The sequence below is a fragment of the Melanostigma gelatinosum genome, assembly GCF_949748355.1.
Source record: "Melanostigma gelatinosum genome assembly, chromosome: 15".
NCBI classification, from domain to species: domain Eukaryota; kingdom Metazoa; phylum Chordata; class Actinopteri; order Perciformes; family Zoarcidae; genus Melanostigma; species Melanostigma gelatinosum.
In genome coordinates, this window is record NC_136648.1 from 25,262,571 (window position 1) to 25,267,707 (window position 5,137).

Sequence of the window (5,137 nt, forward strand, 5' to 3'; positions counted from 1 at the left end):
TCCCTCAAACGTCGGAATGCCAAACGCAGTCGTCTCTGGGTCCATAACAGCATCCGTAGACGAACACAGCTCGGTGAATTTCACAGACTTCTCCAGGAACTACGTCTGGATGACTACCGCTTCCAGCGCTACATGCGGCTAACCATTAGCCAGTTTGATGACCTGTTGGCTCGGGTCGGTCCCAGGATTTGTCGACTGGACACCTACTACAGGCGTTCCATCTCAGCTGCGGAGCGCCTGTCCGTCTGTCTCCGGTGAGTGGCAGTTCCATAAAATGAATTAATGAAAGAATGAAATAAGTTCAGGCTTTGTCGGTCCACAACAGGGCAAGGAAGCCACTTTAACATAGTTTTTCTGAATGGAGTTTGGATCCATGATGGATCCGAAGTCCGACAATACTCAAAATAACGTAATCTTACGAAAATCACCAGCATTTAAGATGTTTATTATTCATGACAGCAGCTGTGCAGTCATATCAATAAAAACTACTTCTATTAGCAGCTACAGTATGTTCAATAACTCTGTTAAATTGAATGTTCTTCTGTGCTGCAGATATCTTGCTACTGGTGACTCCTTTAGGACCATCGCAAACAGCTTCCGTGTCGGGGTCTCCACTGTCTCCGGTATTGTCCCAGATGTTGCCACAGCTATTTGGGACTGCCTTGTGGAGGAGTTCATGGCTGTGCTCACCACAGAGGAGTGGAGATCAATTGCTGTGCAGTTTGAGGAGCGGTGGAATTTTCCTCTCTGCTGTGGAGCACTGGATGGAAAGCATGTTGTCCTCAAAGCCCCTGCTAATTCCAGATCTTCCCATGGCAAGACACCGTGTTCAAGCACATCCAAAACAGCTCTTTTAAGAGCCACCCACACATTACTACTGAGCAAACTTCCTGCAATGTTACTTAATATATGTTGTAGCAGTGTGTCCTTCACTATATATATATATATATATATATATATAGTTGTATCCTTAAGTTTTCTTGTAAAACTACAATAAAGAACATGGACAAAGTAACATGAAATGAAGTGCATTGATTTATTGAAAATGTATAGAAAAACATATACAAAAAACAAACTAATTTTTACAAAATACAAACTAATTGTTTTTTTTAAATTCCTGGTTCGTTCCCTGGAAAGATTGTCCCCCAGATGTCTAATCCAAATGTTCCAAATTCAGCACCACAGTGCTGGCATCATAAATTAATTTGTGAAATTGCAATTTTATATATTCCTTTTGCTGGCGTGGCAATCTTTCCAGGGAAGGAACCAGGCTCCTCATGAAGAGTTCATCCTCAGATTGTGGTGGAGCTGGTGGAGCTGGTGGAGCAGGGGGGTGTCTCTCTCCAATGCCTGCAGAAGGCGCTTCTCTATCTCCTGCTGCTTCTCGATCCCTGTTGGCCTTTTTGGGGCCCTTCTTTTTCCTGTATGACATGGAAACAACATATTTCGTGAAACTATTGCATCCCATCACTACAATAGCTTGTAAAGTAAATATTTGTAATTGTGAAAAACATACCATGAATGCATAAATTGTATTCATACAAAAAAATGCAATCCAACTTTTGTGATGTACATACCCATGGGTGGAGCAGGAGCGGGAGGAGCAGCAGGAGGAGGAGCAGCAGCAGCACCTTGAGGTTCTTCCTCACCGTCCTCTGATGACCAAGCTGTTTCATCTTTGAACATGAACAATAAAACAATTTTATGACTCAAAAGTGCTGCTTTAATTGAATAGTAATTTGCCTTCAAAGCTATGACAGTATAGTGGTTTAAGATCCGGAGCCCAGGGTTCAAAGCTCCTTTATTATAACTTATTTTTGCTCATGAAACATTTTTTTTAATAAGTATGAAGACTATACAGAACCAGGCTTTGCCAAATGAAAAAAACAAACCTCTTGCACTGATTTGGCCTGTCGTTACTACTTCAGCTGTAGTAATATTTTCTGTATGACTTAACTATGCTGTGCTTTTGTGTCTTCACTTCAACAAACCTCTCCTGTCAATCTCAGATGGCCCTGTTGCTGCCTCTGACATGTCGTCCTGGTCTGGTCCTGCATCTGTGAAGTACTCTGCGGTACTGTCTCCCTCGACCCTCCCCATGTTACCGCTACTCTCCCTGGGAGTCACGAAGGGGTTGAGGAAAGACATAACCGCAGAGTACTTCCATTTCTTTGATGGCCCTGCTCCTGAGCCACTCTTTCTCTCTGTCTCCTCTTTCTCAAATACGTGTCCCTGAGAGTCTTCCACTTCCGTCGGCAAATCTCATCTGACAAGGAACGCATAACGTATTTAGTGTGAAAGCCGGTGGTTGGGCTAGCTTTCATGCTAACATGGTTCATATAGCTAGTTAGTAAATTACAACCGATAGCTAGAATCAAGTAACAAAGACACAATAATAACTTACCAGGTTGTCCGACGTCCTCACCTACTTTCCTCCATGCCATATCCTTTTTAGTTCGGTCGCGGTAGAGATACGACGACGTATCGTAGAGCTCGGGGAAGCCACAAAACCGCCACTATTAATTTGTCCTCCATTGTTTACGATTCAGCACCGGCAGGAGCTACGGCACTGATGACGGGGGCAGCAACTCAACGCTGATAGGCTATCGCGCCACAGCGTCACCCGATTATGTTGCTGAAGTTGAAAAATTTCAACTCGCGCGTTGGCGATTTTGCGGCGTCCAACGCGTCCACCGCGTCCACCGCACTGCAATAACGCGTCCAACGCGCGGCGCCATCGCAAAATCGAGGCGCGCCAGTCTCATCGCGTCTGTGCATAGACTTTGTATGTAATCTCGACGCGCGTCAAAAAATCAGCGCGACCGGTGTGAACGCACCATTACTCCTCCAACTAAGCTCTGCTGGCAAGTTAAGTTTCAGTTCACAATAGTCACGTGCTCGCCCACTGACCAATCACAGCGCACACTGCACCTCACTGCAGAGCTGCACCTTAAAACTGAGCTGCACGTTAATGATGTCGTACTTGTAGGCCAGCTAGCAGCTCTGACACGTCAAAGAATACGCCCAACATGTCAAACTAAAGATCTGATTGGTTGAACACTATGATAATCAACAATATCGTCCCCATTCACTTAAAGTGCACATGGATGCACTTGTGAGTCTGCAGGTCTCTGCCTCTGTTCTTACCTAGAGACACAGAGGTGAGATCTGATTGGATAAAAGATCTACTTAAAACAAGTTGCACTGGAAGCAGAGCAAATGAGGAAGACAGGAGCTGTGCAACGAGAACATAAGATAATGGGAAAATATTTTTATGAATTATAATATATGTAGTGTATTTAAGAAACATTATTAAATTATAAAATAGATATAACTTTGTGATTCTGTGGGCCAGCAGAGACGGCCTTGCAGGCCCTGATGGCCCACCACTGATGTAATGTAATGTAATGTAAGAGTGTCTGCCCCCGGGACTGAAACTGGAAGCTGGTTCCACAGGAGAGGAGCTTGATTGCAGAAGGCTCTAGCTCCCTTTCTAGTTTTGGAGACTCTAGGATCCACAAGTAACCCTGCATTCTGGGAAAGCAGTAATCTAGTGATAGGGTAACATTTTTAAATTGAATCTACTGTACCTTATCATTAGATAATTTATTTTGGAGGTGTTCAGGGCCAAGTACGATAATTTCAGTTTTGTCTGAAATAAACATCAGGAAGTGGCAGGTCATCCAGGTTTTTATGTCCTCAAGGCATGCTTGGAGTTATGCACTTACAACTGCAGAATCACGATACAATAATAACAGTATGTCAACTACAACTTGTGCAGAGTACCTTTTGAAGTGTTTCGGACTATGGTGATGATGTTCACTTGAATGTTGCCACTTGTACACTCCATATTTTAGATTCTGCATACCACAGTCCTTTATGTATAACCAACGTTGTCCCGTACTAAACATTGTACCCTTAATGATTTGGTAGGCCCTCATAAAGTCTCTGCAGAAAACTTAATTTGTACATTTTTGTGTAGAAAGCTGTGATCCCACTGAGAGGCCGGCCCACTACCAATACAACCTTACCTACGTCCCCTCCAGGAAACGTCTAAACTTGGGGACTAACAGTCGTCCCCTCAAAGCCTCCAGAGGCAGGAGGGCCAGGAGATGATGTCTCCGGGCCGGCTGTCGGTTACTTCTCCAAGCAGAAGATCAGCTACTGGGCAGCTCATGCTTCGGACCCCTGGGTGGTGCCTGTCCACCCTAACCCAGGGGTACAAGCTTAATTTCCGACGCCGGCCCCCAGCCTTCAGCCAGGTCAAAATGGTCACCGAGCACCCAGCATCCCCGATCCGGCAAAATCCCTAGCCCTAAGCCAGGAGTTAGCCGCACACCTGGCCAAGGGTACAACCCGGGGGGTTCTACTCAATTTATTTTCCAGTCCTAGATGTGAGGGGACTCAACAAGTTTCTGAAGATGTTGCCATTTCACATGCTGAGCACAGAAGATGTCCGTTCGTGCTGTTTCCAGGGGAGAGTGGTTCACGTCTGTCGACCTGAAGGATGCCTATTTCCATGTTCCCATTGTGCTTCACCACAGGCACTTTCTTCATTTCGCCTTTCAAGGCCGTCACTTCCAGTTCAGGGTGCTTCTATTTCGGACTCTCCCTCTCCCCACAGGTGTTCACAGGGTGTGTTGCTGCTGCCCTTCCCCCCTGTAATCACAGGGCATGATAGTACTGCCGTACTTGGATGAGTGGCTGATCTGTGCGCCATCCCGTCTTCAGGCGGCACAGGACATAGCTCGCCTTCTCTCTCATGTGGCCCGGTGGGGCTTCAGGGTGACCATGGAAAAGAGCCCCCTGAGCCCTTCACAGACTCAAACACTTTCTGCCATACTTGAGGGAAAAGCATATGCTTGTCCAGTCAGACAACACCTCTGCTGTGTTTCACATCAAGGGGGCACCAGATCCGCAAAGTTACTACGGGTGTCCCGTGCCCTTCTGACATGGGCAGCCCCTCGCCTGACCAGCCTTCGGCAATGTACCTACCAGGAGAACAGAACCAGGTCATGGACTTCCTGTCCCGTCACAAGCCTCTACCGAAGGAGTGGCGGCTTCATCCAGCCGTGGTACATAACATCTGGGGCCTCTTCGGCAGGGCAGAGGTGGATCTCTTTACCAGTCCTCTGGG

The 5,137-nt window shown here is 46.3% G+C and overlaps 1 long non-coding RNA gene across 1 annotated transcript; it reads right to left on the minus strand.

The window, feature by feature from the left end:
• Positions 1-1,085: 1,085 nt before the first annotated feature.
• On the minus strand, positions 1,086-2,545 carry LOC306788923. The gene is made up of 3 exons (XR_013772630.1): positions 2,405-2,545; positions 1,578-1,676; positions 1,086-1,421 (listed from the first exon to the last, which is right to left on the minus strand). It is a non-coding gene; the product is annotated as an uncharacterized lncRNA (long non-coding RNA).
• Positions 2,546-5,137: the final 2,592 nt, after the last annotated feature.